The sequence below is a fragment of the Medicago sativa genome, chromosome 7 (assembly GCF_051527215.1).
Source record: "Medicago sativa cultivar Bolivia chromosome 7, Bolivia_mono, whole genome shotgun sequence".
NCBI classification, from domain to species: domain Eukaryota; kingdom Viridiplantae; phylum Streptophyta; class Magnoliopsida; order Fabales; family Fabaceae; genus Medicago; species Medicago sativa.
In genome coordinates this window covers 18,460,364-18,484,543 of record NC_140755.1, presented here as the reverse complement: position 1 = coordinate 18,484,543, position 24,180 = coordinate 18,460,364, and the positions used below count along the sequence as shown (strand labels likewise).

The 24,180-nt window shown below is 32.3% G+C and overlaps 2 long non-coding RNA genes and 1 pseudogene across 7 annotated transcripts; 2 read left to right on the top strand and 1 right to left on the bottom strand.

The window, feature by feature from the left end:
* Positions 1-356: 356 nt before the first annotated feature.
* On the top strand, positions 357-9,024 carry LOC146904774 (protein trichome birefringence-like 19; annotated as a pseudogene). Its single transcript, XR_015020561.1, has 2 exons — positions 357-901; positions 7,910-9,024. The product of XR_015020561.1 is annotated as a protein trichome birefringence-like 19 (transcript).
* Positions 9,025-16,436: 7,412 nt separating this feature from the next.
* On the top strand, positions 16,437-19,794 carry LOC146904773 (uncharacterized). Of its 3 annotated transcripts, XR_015019159.1 has the most exons (5): positions 16,437-16,593; positions 16,761-17,002; positions 17,103-17,163; positions 17,846-17,901; positions 18,612-19,794. It is a non-coding gene; the product is annotated as an uncharacterized LOC146904773 (long non-coding RNA). The 3 variants fall into 3 exon arrangements; XR_015019158.1 differs by having other exon boundaries at positions 16,437-17,002; positions 19,451-19,794; XR_015019157.1 differs by having other exon boundaries at positions 16,437-17,002.
* A 475-nt stretch (positions 19,795-20,269) lies between these two features.
* On the bottom strand, positions 20,270-24,119 carry LOC146904772 (uncharacterized). Of its 3 annotated transcripts, XR_015019156.1 has the most exons (5): positions 23,939-24,116; positions 23,530-23,771; positions 23,371-23,431; positions 22,631-22,686; positions 20,270-21,921 (listed from the first exon to the last, which is right to left on the bottom strand). It is a non-coding gene; the product is annotated as an uncharacterized LOC146904772 (long non-coding RNA). The 3 variants fall into 3 exon arrangements; XR_015019154.1 differs by having other exon boundaries at positions 23,530-24,119; XR_015019155.1 differs by having other exon boundaries at positions 20,270-21,082; positions 23,530-24,119.
* Positions 24,120-24,180: the final 61 nt, after the last annotated feature.

The following is a 24,180-nucleotide window of genomic DNA, read 5'->3' as shown; positions in this document are numbered from 1 at the left end:
AAATTTATTTTGACATACACATAATAACAGAAATTAAAAAAATCGATATCAAGTAATATATGACTAAATTATTTATCTTTTAATTTTCATTTGTGTGGACTATTATTTTTTATCCAAAGCTATGTCTAACTAAGTATTTCTCCGTTCAATAATCCATCACATTAATATGTCAAATAGAAAGAACAGAAAAATCCCAATATTATATAGCAAGCTAACAAACATGGGGCAAAAAAAAAAAAAAGAGATAAAAAATCTCAAACTCTATACCATTGTCTAAACAAAATCAGGAGAACTATCATTATATAATTTATTTTGCTAACACAATATATATAAAACTAAAACTTCCACAAGTCTTCATCCCTTACTCTTTTCTATTCTTGTCACTCTTTCTCTCTTAATGAAGTTCCAAGCTATGGAACTTCTCTTTGGTAAAAACACACCAAAACAAATTCCAAAAGTAACATTACTAGCAATTTTTGCAATACTTGTCTTCACTATCACACCACTTTCCTACCCTTTATTTAGAAATCCTTCATCCTTGAAAAACATTAAAAAATCCAATCAACCATCCACTGCATTTGATGATTTAAATGAATCAGCAAGTTTGCCTTCAACTTCTACAAAAAAGTGTGACATTTTTACTGGTGAATGGGTTCCAAATCCAAAAGCACCATATTACACAAACGAAACATGTTGGGCAATTCATGAAGACCAAAATTGTATGAAGTATGGAAGACCAGATTCTGATTACTTGAAATGGAAGTGGAAACCGAATGGTTGTGAGCTTCCTATATTCAATCCTTTTCAGTTTCTTGAAATTGTGAGGGGAAAATCTATGGCTTTTGTTGGAGACTCAGTTGGTAGAAATCAGATGCAGTCCATGATTTGCCTACTATCAAGGGTAACGCTTCATCCTCTAACTATGTGCATGTTTAAATATTTGAATTGAGGTGATTTTGTTGAAATTTCAAAGTATAGTTTTGTTAATAATATCACACTAGTTATGGCTTTTTACCACTGTAGTATTTTTTGGTAAATTTTTAATCATCTATACATATATTCTTTGCATCTATCTAAATATATTCTTTGTATCTATCTCTCTTTGGATGTATAATATTTCATTTGTTTTGAGAAAAAGAGTGGTTTCCATCACCTTTAAATTAAAGGTGGTCCTTTACGTTTTAAAGTTTTTAAATTGGTCCAAAACGTTACTCACGTTGAAATACGTCGTTAGTCCCTTCCGCGACATGATATTGAGTTTAATAAAACAAAAAAAATAAAAAAATGTGTTAAAACTGATTTTCTAAATAAGTTAAATTTCATCACCCACATTGTCAACCCAAAACTTTAAACGATCAAGTGACGAAAGGGACAAACTTATTTAAATGTGAGTAACGTTTTGAAACAACTTGAAACTTTTAAAACCTACTAACTTGAAACTTTTAAAACATAAAAACCAACTTGAAACCTATAACATAAAGAACCAAACATGCAATTAAACCTAAATTAAATTACCTTAATTCAGAATTTGTTAACATACAAGTCTTTATCTTTACCTTAAATTCAGAGCTATAATCTGATCCAATCGTATTAAGTAAATAAATCATCAAATGGAAAAGTAACATGCATAAAAGCATCAAATTCACTGTCCTCCACGTCCTTATTCATCACGTGAAACAGAATTTGAACCATATTATAAACCCTGAAAATTTGAACCACAAAGTACTAACTAAACCACAAAGTAGAACAGTTGAGAATTGAGACATTTTGCTAATATTTTATATAAAGGGAAATAAAACACAAGATGGCCCATCTTTTTGTAGTTTTATATCAAATCATTGTCTTTTACAATATTCCTACAAATTTGCATATGGCTAAGTCCTTGTTTGATACTATAAGTTTGATTCTATATATAAACAAAGAAAATAAAATCATACAGCTATTAATCATTGTAGTATGAAACTCCATATGAGAATGAACCTAAAACTGGCCTAGAGGCTTCAACAATTAACGTTGAAACTTTAGCTAAACCAAACTAATAAAAATGGTTAAGAGGTCACATTCCTTAAAGTAGAAAAATAAGCAATATGCTTTGTGCATGTCTAGCTATTGATGTGACGACTCGTTTTGAATGCTAACTGGCCATTGTTTGCATAAATTAATTTATATACATAGCCAATATTAAGTTTTTCTATACTACTATTAACTATTCATAACTATAAAATCATTAAAAATGTTTGACTTTAAGTAAAGTCACATATGCGAGTGATTATGATTTATCCTTGTATAAATTTGTTTACACCAACAATATAAGAAATTTAATCTCTTCTTTGTATATGTACTTAATGCAATATTAATTTGCATGGAAGGAAATGAAAACAAAAGTCCACATAATTAGTGTTAGTTAGTTTGAAAGGAATCCTAGATGTTACGTGAGGGGACCACTCAATTATTTTATTTAGATATTTAGATATGTATTATTGGCAGCATTATTAATGAGATTAGTCATCATATTGTGTGTCTTATGCGGAAAAATTCACATGTAAACAATACTATGTGCTGGATCTTCCAAGTTTGTAACATGCATGGAGGGTTTACTTTTCTTTTCACTTGGGAACAGAAAAGCATGGCTTAAAATAATCAAGTAGGCTAAAAGGAATGGTTTAAAAGGTTATGTTATTCACTTACTCATAAAATAATTTGAAAAGCCTGGCTCAAGTTTGAGTTTCTGTTGTAATTCAAAACTCTTTGTTTGTTTCAGGGTTAGTTACCTTGTTTCCTAAGTAACTAATTTTTCCCTATTTTTAGCTAGTTGGTTAGACACTTAGCATTTACTTGTTATGCAAGCTATAGCTGGAATATGTTGTATATATACTTTGGTTCCTCATTCAATATAGCTAATGCATTTAGTTCCTTAATTCTCTTAATCTCTTTCTCTCTTTCCCATTCTCTAAAATTGTTTCTTATTTCTTCAACCAAACAAAATCACAAAACCCTTGACCAATTTGTTCACCAACAAACTGGTATCTAGAGCCTAATCATTTTTATGATCCAAGAAGAAGATGAATTCCAATGGAAACATATATGCGCATTTACCAGTTTTTTATGGGAAGAATTGGGACAGATAGGTGAAACAGATGAAGGTGATCTTTGGGTTTCAAGATGTTATTGAGATTGTCAACAATGGAGTTGAAGCATTTCCAGAAAACCCCACTGATGTTCAGAGAAATCCACATAGAGAAGCCAAGAAGAAAGATTCCAAGACTCTCTTTTATATTCATCAATGCATGGATAAAAAGGTATTTGAAAAGATTGCATATGCAGAAAGCTCTAAGAAAGCTTGGGATACATTTGTGAAATACATCAGTGGGGATGACAAGGTGAAGAAGATATGGTTGCAATCAATGAGAAGACAATATGTATTGCTACAAATGAAGAAAGAATAGAAGATAGAGAAGTATTTCTCATCAATTCAATCAATCACAAATCAGATGAAGTTATGTGGTGAGACACTTTCTGATAAAGCAATCATGGAGAAAACTCTCAGAACTCTACCATCTGAATTTGATCACTTGGTGATAACCATAGAAGAAACTAAGGATCTGAATGAGGTGAAGATTGAAGAACTGCAAGGAGCACTTGAAGCTCATGAGTTGAATATTACTGGTAGAAAAGGGGAAAAAGATGAAGAACAAGCACTTCTTGCAAGATTCAAGCATCAAGAATCCAAGAAAGAGTTTTCGAAGACAAAAAAGGGAAAGAATCAATACATAGATAAGCAGAAGCACAGTCACAAGCCCGAATCTTCAAAAAATGGAGGTGAATCTTCTAAGAATCATGGGAAAAAATTTGATAAGAAGAATGTACAATGTTTTAATTGTGACAAGTATGGCTATTATGTTTCAAAGTGTTGGTTCAATATAGATAGAACGAGAAAAACAAGGAGCAAGAAGCAAATGTTGCTCAAGAAGATTCAAATTCTGATTCTGATACAGTCATGTTAATGACCACTACAAGTGATAAAGAATTAGAAGCAATCTCAGATACTTGGTATCTTGACACTGGATATTCAAATCATATGACTGGTAAGAAGGAATGGCTATGTGAATTTGATGATAACAAGAAGACAAATGTAAGATTGGTTGATAGCAGAAGTATGAAGGCACAAGGTATGGGGAATGTAACCATACAAGGCAAAGATGGAAAGAAAGCAGTGATATAGAAGGTGCTTTATGTTCCTAGAATGAAGTATCATCTTATGAGTGTAGGTTAACTCATAGAGAAAGGTTACCTAATTACCATGGAAAATGATACCTTGAAGTTGTACAATCCAGAGAAGAAGCTTATACTGCAGTAAAATCTTACAAAGAATAGAACCTTAAAAACCAGCATAGTGATAAAGGAGGAAATATTCTATAAAGCTTCAATCAAGGATGAAGAATCTGAATTATGGCATAAAAGGTATGCACATATGAATTAGAGAAGCTTATGCTTATCGAAGTCTAAGAATATGGTGATTGGTGAGTTAAATGTGAAGATTCCTGGGAACTCATGCAAGATATGCTTAGTAGGAAAGCACTATGGGTTAGCTTCCAAGTCAGATTTAAAGATGAGAGAAAAACATATACTGAATGTTGTTCATTCTGATATATGTTGACCTATAGGAATACCTACTTATAATGGAAATAGGTAATTCATCACATTTGTTGATGAATACTCCATAATGCTTTGTTTATAATTGATAAAAGCTAAGAGTAACGCTTTAGAAATTTTTCAAAAATTCAAAGTTCAGCTGAGAAACAAAGTGGTTTGAAGCTTAAAATTCTCAGAACAGATGGCGGTGGTGAATATACTTCTAGAGATTTTTAATCTTACTGCACAAGTTAGAGTATAATTCATTAAGTGACAACTCCTTACACTCCTCAACACAATGGTCTTGTTGAAAGGAGGAATAAGAGTCTACTTGATATGGCTAGAAGTATGCTGAAAGAGAAGAAGCTACCTCACGAATTCTAGGGTGAAGCAGTGAATACTGCAGCTTATATCTTAAACAAATGTCCCACTAAGAAATTGAAGAATCAAGTGCCTGAAGAGGTTTGGTCAGGTAGAAAACCATCAAACAGTCATTTGAAAAGTGTTTGGCTCAATATGCTATAAGCATGTCCCTGATACAAGAAGAAAGAAGTTGAAGGACAAGATTGAAACTATGATCTTAGTTGGATATCACAATATTGGAGCATATATGTTGCTTGATCCATAATTTAAGAAAAATGCTATCAGTAGGGATGTGAACGTCCTAGAGGATGAATGCTAGGATTGGAATTCAGATAAGTGCATTGTTCTTGAGAAGCAGGATCCTATTCAAAATAATAGAGAATATAATGATGTCACCATCAATGAAGAAGCTATTGAAGAAGAAATATTAGATGTAGAACCAATCACTATAGTCAGACGACAAAGAAACAGACAAATTCCAAGGAGATTGGAAGATTGTTAGGTAACAGGTGATGATGAAGTAACTAGTGATGGTGAATTAGTGCATTTTGTAATGCTAGCTGACACTGAGCCATTAGATTACAAAGCTGCACTATGTGATAAGAAAAGGAAGGAAGCTATGATATATGAACTAAAATATATTGAGAAGAATCAGAATTGGGAACTGATTCAGCTTCCAGATGGAAAGAAAGCAATAGATGTCAAATGGGTCTTCAAGTTAAAATTGAACCCTTACGGGAAGATTGTGAATCACAAAGCAAGGCTTGTGGCTAGAGGTTTCTTACAAAAGGAAGGCTTTGATTACACTGAAGTTTTCTCACCAATTGCAAAACATGAAACTATCAGATTGGTTATAGCAATAACAACTAGCAAAGTTTGGCCTCTGTATCACTTAGATGTAAAGTCTGTATTTCAGAATGGTACATTAGAAGAGATTGTATATGTGTTTACCGGTGTTTTTAGTAAACAATACGGCTGGGTTTGATTATTACGAGCATGACCAAACCAAAGATCCTAGGACATGTTCGTAGGTTCATCGAGTTCGTAGGTTGCTTAACGAACGGGATGAGACCGTGTGGCGTCTTTCGACAGAAAAAGGGTTTTAAAAGCAAAGTAAATGCATTAAGTTTAAATTGCAGAAACTTAAAGGAAAGTTAAAATACAATGCATTAAAAATAAAGGTGGTTCGACAAATCCTTTACATACATTCTTTATGACTCTTTTCTCTAGCACCGATACTTCAAGCATTTTAGAATTCTGTATAGGTGATTTGCGACCTGTTTTCCCTGTGGAAAACTACTATTTATACATAGTAAATAACTTGGAAAGAAACAAATCCCACAATCAGCACTCCTTCCATGTAGACAACCGCTTGTCTCCCACGTTATCCTTTGAGGAAAACGTTTCTTTTTTAAAATTCGAATCTTCCCGCTCCAAAGGCAGTTGCTTGACTTTGACGGTTTTGTTTCTTGACTCGTATCTTGTCGAACTTTAAGGCTTCGATGTTTTTTCATGGTAAGTCCAACATCTCGTCGAAATTCCTTTAACTGAGAAAAAGGCTTCGATTCCTGCAGGAGTAAAAGTAACCTAATGTTGACCCGGTGTTAATCCAACGTTGTTCAGAAGGCTCATTGGTTCATTGAGGTACTTATGTTAAATCAGACCAGATATAAGCTACTCAGTTTGAATTGTTAGAAGAAGAAGAAGGTGTTAATCCAACATTGTTCAGAAGGCTCATTGGTTCATTGAGGTACTTATGTCAAATCAGACAAGACATAAGCTACTCAGTTGGAATTGTTAGCAGGTTTATGAGTAACCCTTTTAAAACTCATTTCTTAGCATCTAAGAAAAGTCTAAGATATATAATAGACAAAAGGAGAACTACATGTTTTATGTTCTATTTCCTATGGCACAAGCAACTGAGCAGCTCAACATGATAGGCTACTCAGATGCTGATTGGTGTGGGGATAAAATAAACAAAAGGATCACTAAATGTTGTGTTAATGCTAAAAGGAGCACCTATTTCCTGGTCATCTAAAAAACAATCGATCAATTGTTGTACTTTCAAGTTGTGAAGCTGAGTATGTTGTAGGCTCCTCTACAACTTGTCAAGCAAACTGGTTGCAGAATGTACTTGAAGATCTAATGATAAAACTGAAGCACCCTATCAAGCTTCTGATTGATAACAAGTCAGCAATTAATCTTGCGAAGAATCTTATTGCACATGGTAAAAGCAAACCAGTTGAGACTAGATTCCACTACTTGAGGGATCAGGTGAATAAATGCAAAACATTGTTGAATACTGCTCAACAAATGATAAAGTAGCTTATGTTTTCACCAAGCCAATCAAGAGGGCTCGATTTCTGGAGCTAAGAAAAGAATTGGGAGTTGTTTGCTTTGAGAGTTTGAATTAAGAAGGAATGTTAATTTGTAATTCAAAACTCTTAGTTTGTTTTAGGGTTAGTTACCTTGTTTCCTATGTAACTAACTTTTCCATGTTTTTAGTTGGTTGGTTAGACAGTTAGCATTTACTTGTTATGCAAGCTATTGCTGAAACATGTTGTATATATACCTTGGTTCCTCATTCAATAAAGCTAATACATTTAGTTCCTTAATTCTCTTAATCTCTTTATCTCTTTCTCATTCTCTAAAATTGTTTCTTATTTCTTCAACCAAACAAAATCACAAAGGTAATAAACTCATCTAAACACACTCATAAGCTTTTCTTCTCTTAATGATCTGCATATATACCCACATTTTTAACAGAATCTACACATTTACTTTTATAAATCATGGTTTATATTATTGGTAGATTATATTGTATGGTTGGTTATTTATTTATTTTTCTACAAATTTATTATGATTAGTATTAACATAAAATTGCATCTTTTTGTTTAATCTTTATTACTTTCAGGTGGAATGGCCCGTAATTGTATCACACTCACAAAATGATTATTTCATGAGGTGGAACTACCCAACCTACAATTTCACAATGGCCTCTTTTTGGACACCTTTTTTGGTAAGATCAAAAAAATCAGATTTAAAAGGTCCGACTTCAACTGGACTATTCAATCTTTACATTGATGAGCCAGATGAAAATTGGATAACTCAAATTGAAGATTTTGACTTTGTTATTCTCAATGGAGGACATTGGTTTGCAAGATCAATGGTATTCTATGAGAAACAAAAAATTGTTGGATGTCATTATTGTCTCTTAGAAAATGTCCCTGATTTAACCATGTACCATGGTTATAGAAGAGCATTTAGGACTGCATTTAAAGCCATCAATAATTTAAAAAATTTTAAGGGCATAACATTTCTTAGGACACTTTCACCATCACATTTTGAAAATGGGTTATGGAATGAAGGTGGGAATTGTGTTAGAACTAAGCCATTTAGAAGTAATGAAACACAATTAGAGGGATTTAATTTAGAGTTGTATATGATTCAATTGGAAGAGTTCAAAATTGCTGAAAAGGAAGCAAGAAAAAAAGGTTTGAAATTTAGGTTATATGATACAACAAAAGCAACAATGTTGAGGCCAGATGGCCACCCTAGTAAGTATGGACATTGGCCTAATGAGAATGTGACATTGTATAATGATTGTGTGCATTGGTGCTTGCCTGGACCTATTGACACATGGAGTGATTTCTTGTTTGATATGTTGAAGATGGAGGGTGAGGTCAGCTGAAGAAAAAAGACTTCATTTGCACAAAAATTGACAAATGAAATAATTTTTATATACATTTATCAATTATCAATTTTACATTGTTTAATTTTTTATTTGTTTTTTTTTTAATCAATTTTACATGTAATCTGGCTTGTAATTTTATTTTTTATTATATTATTGGTGCAATGTTTTCACTGCAGCTGTAAGTAATCTCTCTTGAAGAATTTACGGGGCATATAAGATAGATTTTTCTTTCCCAACCGAATTTTCATCTGGCTTGTAATTTTAAGCTGCGATGATGTGCACATTTATTGTAAATCTTTTTTCTCTTTAAGATCAAATTTGATTAATGTTTTTAATAATAGGGAGCTATTTTCTTTCTTTCAATTATTTAGTTCTTTTACAATAAATATTTGTACAAATATTAAATAAAGAAATATTATGACCACATCAATCGACATATTATCCGCTTGTTATCAATAATGTTTATTATGGATGTTTTCATTTTAACTATAACTTAAAAGAATAAATTCTAACAACTTAGAATTCTTTTGAAAGATAAATAAAATTTGATTATATGCTTAAACTTAGATTATCACAAATGATTTATCGTGAATATGAACTAATTAACCATTTGACAACGATAACTTGATTTTCTCTCAACAAAAAATATTTGACTTATGGGTGACGAATAAAACGAACGGATAAGTTGGTGGCTATATAAATCCAAAATTTGTGTCTTTATTGTCTTGACAATATCTTCATACACTGTTCTTGATGCACATCCTACCCTTAGAGTACCCTATTAGGAAACAAGTAAAATGAATAAAATGAATTGTTATTAATCAAGTGAGAGGTTACAACTTGTATATATACAAATATATAAATGTATGATAAGCTAACATGGACAAACATTAGAGAATAGAAACCCTAAACTCAGTTACTTATGCAGCAAGTAATAGCTGACTAAGTGATTTTTTTATCAGCTATATCACTATGTAATATCCCCCCACAAGTTGGAGGTTGATAGATATTTATCAAGCCCAACTTGGATAGGAGTACATTGAAAGTCTTAGGAAGCAATGCCTTTGTGAAGAAATCAGCAATTTGGTCTTGTGAAGAAACTGGAAGCAGCTTGAGAATGCCAGATTGCAGTTTTTCTCTGATTAAGTGACAGTCAATTTCCAAGTGTTTTATCCTTTCAAGAAAAACATGATTAGAGGCAATGCGAATGGCACTCTGATTGTCACAGTAGAGAACAGGCAACTTGGAGCTTGATACATGTAAATCTCTGAGAAGGTAAAGAATCCATTGCAACTCACAAGTAGCTAAAGCTAATGCCCTGTACTCAGCTTCAGAGGAAGATCTTGAGGCAATGTTTTGTTTCTTTGTTCTCCAAGATATCATAGAGCTTCCTAAGAAGAAACACTGACCAGATATGGACTTTCTAGTGTCAAGACAACCATCCCAATCAACATCAGAAAAGCCTTGCAAAGTGAGAGAAGAGTTTCTTGGAAAAAATAAACCTCTTCCTGTACAACCCTTGAGGTACTTCACAACCGTTAAAGCTTCATGATGATGAGTTTGTGTAAGTTTAGACAGAAATTGGCTCAACTGCTGAGTAATGAAGTTATGTCAGGTCTTATAGTGTTAAGGTAAAGAAGTCTGCCCACAAGTCTCCTATAAGCATGTTGGGTATTTGTGTTGGCTGCATTATTGCTAAAACAAATATCCTTGTTCTGTAAGTTGGAACCAAAGTTCCAACATGTGGTTATGCATCTCTGTAAGATGTTGGATACAATTTTCCAACAATCTGGCACGGTTCAGTGTGCTTGGGTTCATGCCTATTTGTACGAGCACCCTTTATTGTTTAAGGAAACAATATTTCCTTATCTTATTGTCCAAGCAACGCACATATCTATACAGAATCAGCTGTGGAATATTTCTAAAGTAGATTTTATACTTTAGGAAATATTTGCTATTGGCTGGAACGATCCTATAAATGTTCCGACATTTTAGGACTTTCCAGATTTGTTTCTGAATTCTGTTTTGCAGATTAGCTGAACCGATCTGCTTTGTACTGAAGCCCAACAAAGTATTTAGCCAGAGCTGCTTCAGTATATAAATAAGACTTCAAGACCTAATTGATCATTCAAGTCGTCATACTAAAAAGTTTAGATTTTTAGGGTTTTGAGTCTACATGTATTCTGCTCTTGTATCATGTTGATGCAAGTTTAGAATCTTTACTGTGTGCCTTTCTTGTATCGTCTGTGATACTTGTTTAGGACTGTTCGTGTGAGTTTGATACTCTTGTACACTACACCGAAGTTGTGAAACAAGGTGTAAGTTGTTTGTGTTTGAAGGTAACTTCACCGTTTGTTTTGGTTTAGGTCTGATAGGTCACAAGGGCTGTGACTGACCATTAGGATAGTAAGATGAGATCTCAGATCTAGGAGTTCCTAGGTTGAAGTCTATACGGGTAGGTCCTAGGTCATATAATGTAAACGAGGAGTTTGCTGAGAGCTATTGAATAAGGACTACACTAGTGGATTTCCTTCCTGGCTTGGAGCCCCCAGACGTAGGTGTGTTTGTCACCGAACTGGGTCAACAAACTCATTATGTTCTTTACTTTCCTGCCATTTATTTTCTTGTTTTTACTTCTGTTTATCACGTGATGTTGGAACATTAAACGGAACAATGCAAACGTTAAAACATCTGACATAACATATTAAAACAAGTGCGCTAGAATTTCAAAGCAACAATATCATCAAAAGGAGGACTTGAATCATGATGGAGTAGAAACTGGTTTGGAACCTACAGTACCTGAATCAGCAAGTAAATCCAGACAATACTTTCTTTGACACAAAGAAATCCCCAATTTCGAATGAGGAACTTCAATGCCTAAGAAGTTATTCAACTGACCTAAGTCTTTTATTTTGAATATTGAATCCAAAACAGACTTAATGTGATCAAATTCACTAATAGAATTGCCTGCAAGAATAATATCATCAACAAATACCAGAAGAACAATAAATGATGAAGATGTTTTCTTGACAAACAAGGAAATGTCAGAGGCAGCTTATAGGTAGTCATTAGCCAAGAGAGTATACGTTAATCTTTCATACCACTTTCTACTGGCCCGTTTCCAACCATACAAAGATTTTTGTAGCTTTCAAACTTGGTTGGCTTAACTGTTTTGATGCCAGGAGGAATCAACATGTACACATCCTTTTGTAGCTCACCATGAAGAAATGCATTATTTACATCAAGTTGATGCAAGTGCCAGTTATGATTAGAGGACAAAGCAATCACAAGCCTGACAGTTGTAAGTTTAACAACTGGAGAGTATGCATCAAAGTAGTTTAAGCCTTCAATTTGATTATAACCCTTGGCCACTAATCTTGCTTTGTATCTCTCAATAGTTCCATCAGTATGAAACTTGACTTTATAAATCCATCTGCAACCAATTGGCTTAACATTTGGTGGTAAATCCACAAGCTTCCAAGTACTAGTTTTCTCAAGAGCCTGAAGTTCAACTTGCATGGCATGTTTCCAACAATCATGCTTACTTGCTTCAGCATATGATTTGGGCTCAGGTTGTGAATGCAGAGACATAACAAAAGGAAGAATGTTTGTTAGAAAGTTGATGATGTGAAATATAATGAGAAATGGGGTATGTAGATGCATGAATATTATTACAAATATAGTCTTTAAGGTAAGATGGAGCAGTAGTATTTCTGGTGGAATGTCTGTGAATGATAGGGGAAATAGGTGAAGGTGGAGGAGTATCATGAGGTATGGATGTGGAATAAGTGACAATATCATCAATGATGGGAGATTTACATGATGGAGTAGCAGTATCAGTAACAGGTATGGAAGAGAAATGAGAAAAATATTCCCAATCAAGAAAAGTAGAAAAGGGTGAATGATGGTAAGGGAGATGATTTTCATGAAATGTGACATGTCTAGACACAAATATTTCTATAGAGTGAAGATCATAAAGAGTAAAACCTTTATATCCTGACTTGTAACCCAAGAAAAGAGACTTTATGGCTCTAGGCTGTAATTTGGTTATTTGAGAATGTAAAGTAGAAACATAACACAAACAACCAAAGACTTTGAATAGCGAAATATCATGGAGTTTGTGATGAAGTATGAAGTAGGGTGATTGATTTTGAAGCAAAGGTGTGGGAACTCTATTAATGAGGAAAACCGCATGATGGATAACATATGACCAAAAGGATGGAGGTAATTTAGACTGATAAAGTAAAGCTCTACTAACATTAAGAAGGTGTTGGTGCTTTCTTTCAACTCTACCATTTTGTTGTGGAGTTTCCACATAAGATTTTTGGTGGACAATACCATGAGAAGCATAAAATGAGGATAACATGAATTTAGGGCCATTGTCAGTTCTAATGAACTTAGGGGTGGTGTGAAAATGAGTTTGAATCACAATAATGAAGTTTTTAACATGTGTAGGAACCTCAACTTTTGTTTTAAGAAGAATGATCTAGAGAAATCTGATGTGATCATCTAAAATAGTGAGAAAGTATCTATGTCTATGAACAGAAGCAACAGAAAGAGGGCCCCAAATGTCTAAGTGTATGAGTTCAAAATTAGCAAAAGCATATGAAGAACTGGAATTAAAAGGCAAATGCTTATGCTTGGCAAAATGACATAGATCTCAAGTATCTTTATTATTATTAATAGTAATAACAATATACAAAAGAGACGCCGTATGAAGTCTTTGATTGGACAAATGACCAAGTCTAAAGTGTCATAGGGCATCACTAGGTACATACTGATCAGTCTTATTACAAAGAGAAGGTAAAACAACATTACAAGAACTATTTGAAAAAGCAAAAGACTCAAAATTAGATGATTTGCAGGATGGATAAAACTTGTATAGGCCATCCATTTGTTTAGCCAAACCAATCATCTTCAAAGATTGTTGGTCCTGAATGAGACATTTATCAAGAGAAAAATGAAAGAAACAAGTTAAAGAAGCAATATATCAACATATATGTTCATTTGCACCTGAGTCAATAAGCCAAAAGGAAGGTTTACTTGTTAAAGAAGAAACAAAAGCAGATATACCTGCAGAGGGATTAGGCGTGGAGATGTTGGTGGAAAGAAGAGGGCTAGCAGCAATGTGATTTGAGGTAGCTTGAGATGGAGAGAGTTGAAACAACTAAGTTAGATTGTTGTAACATGGACACAAGTGGAGCTAGCTGCTCTTGAGAAAAACCAGTAGAAGAACAGCTTGCAGAAGCACCCAAACCAGAAGAAGATATTGCAACATTTTCTAAATCTTCTTGAGAAGCAGCATTAACTCTTGGTGATGATTTATTCACATTAGGATATCCATGCTTCATGTAACAAAAATCCACAGTGTGATTTGTACGGTTGCAAAAGGTACAAAATCTAGTTGGTTTATGATGAGAAAAACTTTTGCCACAACCTTGAGGTTTTCTATTATCAGTGGCATTAACATGAATTGAGGAATCTTCAGAAACACTCAATTGAGTAAGAGAAGCATTATTACTTTCTTATTGAACAACCAAGGAATAAACTTTTTTCAGAGAAGGAAGAGGATCAAGAAGAAGTACTTGAGTTCTAACCACTGAAAATTGATCATTCAAGCCAGTGAGGAACTGCATGATTTGATCTTCATTTCTATGCATCTTAGCAACTCTAGATGCAACACAACAACATGTATGAACACAAGTACAACTAGGGATAGGTCTTTGTGAAGATAACTCCTCCCATAGAGACTTCATTTCAGTGAAGTAATCCAAAATATATTTTGATCCCTTTTTTAGATTATTGATTGAAGAACGCAAATTAGCAATACGAATGCGATCAATCTTAGAGAAACGTTCTTTCAAATCAAGCCAAACTTCAAGTGTAGTATCACAATATACAATAGTTTGAGAAATTGAATCAGAAACAGAGTTGATGAGCCAAGATTGAACAAGATGATTACATCTTTCCCATGCTGCTCGATTCAAATCTTCATCATTAGGCATAGGAATGGTACCATTGATGAATCCAAGCTTTTTCTTTGTTCCCAAAGAACTTTCAACAGTGCGACTCCAAGCAATGTAATTGGAACCGTTGAGTTTGGGAGTAATAGAGAGTGAATTGGGACTCTCACTAGGGTGAACAAAATACAACGATTTAGTATCAGGTGAAGAATTTCTTGGCGCCATGAAAGGAACTCAAGATGAACAAGAACAAGATGCAATGATTTCACAAGATAGAAGTTGAAGAAAATCAACCAAAAAACAATGATTGAACAAGAAATTCAATCAAACAGAGGAGAAAGAACAAGAATGAAGGATCAAGATGTGAAATTTGGAAGATTTTCACAAAGAAATAGAGAAATTGATCAAAGATGAAGATCAATGAAGAAAGCACAGCGGAAGAAAAACGGTTACAAACCGTTTTGGATCGTAACAAACTCTCCCTCTTTGGAAAGAGCTCGTGATATCATATTAGGAAACAAGTAAAATGAATAGAATGAATTGTTATTGATTAATGAGAGGTTACAACTTGTATATATACAAATATCTAAATGTATGACAAGCTAACATGGACAAACATTAGAGAATATCTAAATGTATCATCATAATCATCATCATCATGATTATTATTATATAAGATATAAGATAACAAAATAAAACAGGAACACATTTTTTATATATTTTCAAATATGAACGGAACAAATGTATGACTAAAAAAATAAATCTAAACAAAATAACAAGGAAATATTTTTTGAGTTTTTGAATATATGAAAGAAAAAATTGTAGAGAAATAAATATAGAACTAGACTCTAACCCGTGCGATGCACGGGTTTTGTATATAAATATTATATTGATTGTACATTCAATACTATCCTATGAAACGACTGCAAAAAACAACAACAAAAAATGCAAAAATTACACTAATATAAATTATTAAATTTATTTTCTTACCAAATAATATTACCAGGTTGTGTTCTTGAATTTCTTTTTTCTCAATCTTCATATTCGATTACATTCATGTTAAAAGAACAACTAAAATAAACAAATTGAAAATAGTAAACATTTTTGAAATGTCAGAGAGAGAAATCAAAGTAATGTTATAATCTAGTGTAGTGATTTTTGCAAATAAAAAGTCAGAATAAATAACTTCAAGTAATAATATATGAGAAACAAAGAGGCTGACAAAATTATCATCGGAATCAATCAAATTATCAACAATTTTAAAAATACAACTTTAATATCGTAACACGTAGTAAGCATACACCAAGAAACTGATCCTAACCGCAAGGGCCGTTAATACTATAAAAATGAAAAGGAAAATGAACTTTTATGTGGTAACTGAAATAAGAAGAAATATGAAAAGGAACTTTTATGTGGTAAACGACAGAAAATAATAACAACAACAAAAATAATAATAATAATAATAATAATAATAATAATAATAATAATAATAATAATAATAATAATAATAATAATAATAATAATAATAAGGAAAAGCGCAGTAGGAAAAGCGGACAGACGGGCACGGGAGTGCCCGTCTGGACGCTAGTAATAATAATAATAATAATAATCTATACCTATTCATAAAGGCAATACTTTTTTTTGGTGTAGCCTTTTTTTTAAATGCCAAAAATGCCCTTTTCAGTTATTTTTTTCCCACACTTAAAAAAACTCCTCACCAACCACTATCACAGTTTAATGCCGGTTACTTTCCATTAACTTCTCATCCCACGTAAATGATTTTTTCCTTCCCACAGACTGACTTCGGCCCACACATTTTCTACATACACTAATTAATTCTACCATTTTTTTCATCAACAACTGTTCTTTCCATTCCGTAGTAGCACAACTGTTCTTTCCATTAACATTCCTAATTGCTTCTCTTTTCTTTCTTATCTCACGGTTTGTTTCCATCAAATTATTCATTGTGTTTTTTATGTTGGTTACATATTCATGTCTGGGTTTTATAGAAAAACTAACTATTAAGGAACTTCATTATAAAGAATTGCATATATTTATCCAGTTCTACCCTTAAATGTCCAGTTATTCTTTCAATTGAATTGGTTTAGGCAAGAGAGAAAAATTTGCACAGTAATGAAGACATTTGCAAAGCCTTTTAAAGAAGTTGGGTCTGAAACATGAAACTGGGATATGTGCTAAGAAAGTCGAGTCGGTGTTAGAATGTTGGGAACGGTGGTGGTATTCTTGGGCACTATCGAAAAGTAGCGATGTGGTGGATTGGCCAACTACAGAGGCATCATTGTGAGTACAACGGGTTATCACAGCGGTGACGGTGCCACTTCTACTAGGGGTTTTCTTCCATTTGTTTGTTCAATTTTTTTCCTCACTTATGTTCTTCTTATTCCTTTTTATATATATGCTAATTTCTTTATTTCTTTATTTTGTAACAGGTTGTTACTCCTTTTTCGTCACAAAGAAATCCTTTCTTACCATGTCACTTATTTCTTCTAGGTTAGTTTGTTTTTAGTAGTTCTTATGATTATTGTTATTCATGTCTATTTTTCACAACTTATGCAATAATATTATAGGATCGTGGTCAGGATTCAATTAATTTTTTTAAGAGAGCACCACTGAATGAAGGAGTCAAAATGGAGATTGATATTCTTCAATTATATTATTAAATTGTTTGTCAAAAACAAAATTTGTTCAATCTAACCTATCTGCTATTTTCTTCAATTTTTATTTTTATATTGTTTGTTTCTATTTCATGCTTATCTTTTCTTATCATTTTTTTTCATTGATTTTGTGTTTCATCTATAGACCGAGTCAAAACTTAAGACCTAAGTTTCTAACATACAGATTAGAATAAAAGACTAAATGCATGTTATGCAACACAACTACCGCAAAGATTCCTCAAAAAAAAAAAAAAAACTACCGCAAAGATGGTTGCAGAAAAATATATAGTGTGTTAAGGTTCTACCATTATCATTTAATCTTTATCTCTTAATTTGAAAGTAAAGACACTCCATGCTCAAAATATATTTCTCGAAGGAAAACTAATAACTCATAAGTATGAAGAAAGTGCTCAAAAGCTTTTTATATTTCTTACAATGATTCAACATAATCTTCGATACCATTAACTTTTTATTTTTTGGTTTAATTTTGTGGTTGCTTTGTTTTATGCGCATTGAAGTGGGAACTTGACAACAACCATAAGGAAACAAAAAGGAGGAAGAGAAAGTTAAAAAGGTAAGCATACATGTTTTGTAATGCACTTTGATGAAGTGATAATGTAACATATACTATTGTTGATTTTGTAACAAACTTTATTATAAGCTTCTGAAATGCGAAGTGCCAAAGAAATTAATTGTACATTTGGAGTCATAATGAAAAGGTTTTAAACAAAGGCTTGATGTTGCAATTTTCATATGTCTCACCGTATATTTTATTGTGAGCATCTTGGATAGTATGAAGTGTGTTCCAATCCTTTTTTTTTTTTTTTTAAGGAATCCTATGGTATTATGTTACTATCTATTTAAATCACTATTTATGGAATATCTATGACTCCAAGATATCATTTTCTTTTTCAGCCTATCATTTTGGTTTAAATACATGTGTTAGCGTAGTAAAAAAATAGATAGACGAACACATGGGTGTCCGTCTGCGCCAAAAAACATTAAACAAAAACATATTGTATATGAATTGACATGTTAGCGCAGTAGAAAAAGCGGACAGATGGGCTCGAGAGTGCCCGTCTGAACGCTAGAAAAAACATATTGTCATATTTTGTACCATCATGAATTGTTAATCCAAATTGCACACTTTTATGATTTATGATAGTTTCTCAAAGTAACTTCTAATAACTCAAAAAAACTGATTTATGAATGGTTCTTTACATATATTTGCCAATTGCTAATGAGAATTGAGGATTGAACAGTTTTACTGTTTTTCTTTTCAAGACAAAAAATCAAAGAAAATGGGAGCAGGGACGTCCAAATTACAATTGCAAGAGACATTTCATCCAAAGATAGGGAGGAAACATGACATGTTTCACTAAAGATCTATATTTCTTATATCTTTTATGAGCCATTGATTTCAAAACAAAGAGAGAGATACATTTCATCCATTTTACAACAACGCATACATATACTTTCGTCTTAGACTTCTTATTTTTAATTTCTATTTTACTATGAATGGATAATTTAGTTTGTGATTTTATTGGTCAATTTTTAGTTTCTATTATATCCTTCATTGATTTTTTCCTTCAAATTTCCCTTACATTGATTTATTATATTCATTTGTTTTTCTTTAGTTTTCATGCAATTCCCGTTATATTTTAATCACTTTTCTTGAGATCTTAATTACAAGAGGGGTTTGCGTTGATGAAGTGGACTCTACCATTTCAAGAGTATGATTTACATTCTTTCATTAAAAAAAATAGTATGATTTACATTCATTTATACTTTCACTTAAGAGTCTTAGCATAACCAAGATTTCTTCATGATTAAAATAAATCTTAATTTTGTTGGAAACCATAGGTGTTTTTACACATTCAACAGCACCAATAACGTTAATTATAAATATTTCTCTATAAAATGGTAACTGCGTAATGTACTTCTACTTTATAGTTTGACACATGGTACTTGAATATAGAAAAATTATGGTTATAGATTACACAAATTTAATTTCATTTCATGACCCTTTGTGCTTGATTTTAAGTCGTTAAATGAATGTTTACTTTATAAGTTGGTTTCCTTCATTACAGTTAGGAAATGTTACCAATTTTTGTGTTTCTCAGCAAATTTTGTGAAGGAAATATGTAGTCAAGAAAAATGGAACGAAGTAAAGAGAAGAAGAGAATAAGAAAAATGGTAAGAAAATAGAGGACCATTGAGACCATCCTCCAACTGCGGTCTAAATGTAGACCCCTGTTGCAATCACAATCATGATGGAAGGGAGAAAGTTGCGCCAACGACCGAGATAAGGGTTTACTTATTGTTTTCAATGCAACTTCTAACACTGAATGTTGCCACAATATTTACTTTCTTTCGACATAAAGGTTATATTCCTATACTTTTTTCTAACCAGTTTTCAGCCATCCCTTAATTTAGCGAAATAGTGAGTGTGAGATGTTCATCGAAATGATCATCGAGGTCCTATAATTACTGTCATATTCATTTTTGTCTGATTGTTTTCTTTTTTATTGGATGTATTCAAGGTATTTGATTTCATTAACTAAAGAGTTGTTTTCTTGACTCAGAGCAAACTTGAGAAATGTGGCATTAAATATTTAAAATGGTCAAGAAAAGGTATGAATAACAGGAAGACGGACACATGGTGAAAGATAAAGGCCTAAAGACAATGGCATGAAAATGTGATTAACATTACTTCAACATATTGAAAGTGCCAATTAATCACAATATGGGCTTTCTATTGATATTTTTTGGCAAACACAATTATTTTTAGTGTTGATTAATCAAAAATCAATAGTACATTATTACAACTAGCGTCCAGACGGGCACTCCCGTGCCCGTCTGTCCGCTTTTCCTACTGCGCTAACGTATATAATTCATAAACAGTATGTTTTTGTTTAATGTTGGTTTACTATTTATTGATATATCATGGACAAAATTATTAGAATTAAATGGATGATCATACATGTATTTGATATAAAAAAATCGAACGTGATCAAAAGGTAAAATGATACATGACCACTTTCAATACATTGTAATAATGTACTATTGATTTTTGATTAATCAACACTAAAAATAATTGTGTTTGCCAAAAAATATCAATAGAAAGCCCATATTGTGATTAATTGGCACTTTCAATATGTTGAAGTAATGTTAATCACATTTTCATGCCATTGTCTTTAGGCCTTTATCTTTCACCATGTGTCCGTCTTCCTGTTATTCATACCTTTTCTTGACCATTTTAAATATTTAATGCCACATTTCTCAAGTTTGCTCTGAGTCAAGAAAACAACTCTTTAGTTAATGAAATCAAATACCTTGAATACATCCAATAAAAAAGAAAACAATCAGACAAAAATGAATATGACAGTAATTATAGGACCTCGATGATCATTTCGATGAACATCTCACACTCACTATTTCGCTAAATTAAGGGATGGCTGAAAACTGGTTAGAAAAAAGTATAGGAATATAACCTTTATGTCGAAAGAAAGTAAATATTGTGGCAACATTCAGTGTTAGAAGTTGCATTGAAAACAATAAGTAAACCCTTATCTCGGTCGTTGGCGCAACTTTCTCCCTTCCATCATGATTGTGATTGCAACAGGGGTCTACATTTAGACCGCAGTTGGAGGATGGTCTCAATGGTCCTCTATTTTCTTACCATTTTTCTTATTCTCTTCTTCTCTTTACTTCGTTCCATTTTTCTTGACTACATATTTCCTTCACAAAATTTGCTGAGAAACACAAAAATTGGTAACATTTCCTAACTGTAATGAAGGAAACCAACTTATAAAGTAAACATTCATTTAACGACTTAAAATCAAGCACAAAGGGTCATGAAATGAAATTAAATTTGTGTAATCTATAACCATAATTTTTCTATATTCAAGTACCATGTGTCAAACTATAAAGTAGAAGTACATTACGCAGTTACCATTTTATAGAGAAATATTTATAATTAACGTTATTGGTGCTGTTGAATGTGTAAAAACACCTATGGTTTCCAACAAAATTAAGATTTATTTTAATCATGAAGAAATCTTGGTTATGCTAAGACTCTTAAGTGAAAGTATAAATGAATGTAAATCATACTATTTTTTTTAATGAAAGAATGTAAATCATACTCTTGAAATGGTAGAGTCCACTTCATCAACGCAAACCCCTCTTGTAATTAAGATCTCAAGAAAAGTGATTAAAATATAACGGGAATTGCATGAAAACTAAAGAAAAACAAATGAATATAATAAATCAATGTAAGGGAAATTTGAAGGAAAAAATCAATGAAGGATATAATAGAAACTAAAAATTGACCAATAAAATCACAAACTAAATTATCCATTCATAGTAAAATAGAAATTAAAAATAAGAAGTCTAAGACGAAAGTATATGTATGCGTTGTTGTAAAATGGATGAAATGTATCTCTCTCTTTGTTTTGAAATCAATGGCTCATAAAAGATATAAGAAATATAGATCTTTAGTGAAACATGTCATGTTTCCTCCCTATCTTTGGATGAAATGTCTCTTGCAATTGTAATTTGGACGTCCCTGCTCCCATTTTCTTTGATTTTTTGTCTTGAAAAGAAAAACAGTAAAACTGTTCAATCCTCAATTCTCATTAGCAATTGGCAAATATATGTAAAGAACCATTCATAAATCAGTTTTTTTGAGTTATTAGAAGTTACTTTGAGAAACTATCATAAATCATAAAAGTGTGCAATTTGGATTAACAATTCATGATGGTACAAAATATGACAATATGTTTTTTCTAGCGTTCAGACGGGCACTCTCGAGCCCATCTGTCCGCTTTTTCTACTGCGCTAACATGTCAATTCATATACAATATGTTTTTGTTTAATGTTTTTTGGCGCAGACGGACACCCATGTGTTCGTCTATCTATTTTTTTACTACGCTAACACATGTATTTAAACCAAAATGATAGGCTGAAAAAGAAAATGATATCTTGGAGTCATAGATATTCCATAAATAGTGATTTAAATAGATAGTAACATAATACCATAGGATTCCTTAAAAAAAAAAAAAAAGGATTGGAACACACTTCATACTATCCAAGATGCTCACAATAAAATATACGGTGAGACATATGAAAATTGCAACATCAAGCCTTTGTTTAAAACCTTTTCATTATGACTCCAAATGTACAATTAATTTCTTTGGCACTTCGCATTTCAGAAGCTTATAATAAAGTTTGTTACAAAATCAACAATAGTATATGTTACATTATCACTTCATCAAAGTGCATTACAAAACATGTATGCTTACCTTTTTAACTTTCTCTTCCTCCTTTTTGTTTCCTTATGGTTGTTGTCAAGTTCCCACTTCAATGCGCATAAAACAAAGCAACCACAAAATTAAACCAAAAAATAAAAAGTTAATGGTATCGAAGATTATGTTGAATCATTGTAAGAAATATAAAAAGCTTTTGAGCACTTTCTTCATACTTATGAGTTATTAGTTTTCCTTCGAGAAATATATTTTGAGCATGGAGTGTCTTTACTTTCAAATTAAGAGATAAAGATTAAATGATAATGGTAGAACCTTAACACACTATATATTTTTCTGCAACCATCTTTGCGGTAGTTTTTTTTTTTTTTTTTTGAGGAATCTTTGCGGTAGTTGTGTTGCATAACATGCATTTAGTCTTTTATTCTAATCTGTATGTTAGAAACTTAGGTCTTAAGTTTTGACTCGGTCTATAGATGAAACACAAAATCAATGAAAAAAAATGATAAGAAAAGATAAGCATGAAATAGAAACAAACAATATAAAAATAAAAATTGAAGAAAATAGCAGATAGGTTAGATTGAACAAATTTTGTTTTTGACAAACAATTTAATAATATAATTGAAGAATATCAATCTCCATTTTGACTCCTTCATTCAGTGGTGCTCTCTTAAAAAAATTAATTGAATCCTGACCACGATCCTATAATATTATTGCATAAGTTGTGAAAAATAGACATGAATAACAATAATCATAAGAACTACTAAAAACAAACTAACCTAGAAGAAATAAGTGACATGGTAAGAAAGGATTTCTTTGTGACGAAAAAGGAGTAACAACCTGTTACAAAATAAAGAAATAAAGAAATTAGCATATATAAAAAGGAATAAGAAGAACATAAGTGAGGAAAAAAATTGAACAAACAAATGGAAGAAAACCCCTAGTAGAAGTGGCACCGTCACCGCTGTGATAACCCGTTGTACTCACAATGATGCCTCTGTAGTTGGCCAATCCACCACATCGCTACTTTTCGATAGTGCCCAAGAATACCACCACCGTTCCCAACATTCTAACACCGACTCGACTTTCTTAGCACATATCCCAGTTTCATGTTTCAGACCCAACTTCTTTAAAAGGCTTTGCAAATGTCTTCATTACTGTGCAAATTTTTCTCTCTTGCCTAAACCAATTCAATTGAAAGAATAACTGGACATTTAAGGGTAGAACTGGATAAATATATGCAATTCTTTATAATGAAGTTCCTTAATAGTTAGTTTTTCTATAAAACCCAGACATGAATATGTAACCAACATAAAAAACACAATGAATAATTTGATGGAAACAAACCGTGAGATAAGAAAGAAAAGAGAAGCAATTAGGAATGTTAATGGAAAGAACAGTTGTGCTACTACGGAATGGAAAGAACAGTTGTTGATGAAAAAAATGGTAGAATTAATTAGTGTATGTAGAAAATGTGTGGGCCGAAGTCAGTCTGTGGGAAGGAAAAAATCATTTACGTGGGATGAGAAGTTAATGGAAAGTAACCGGCATTAAACTGTGATAGTGGTTGGTGAGGAGTTTTTTTAAGT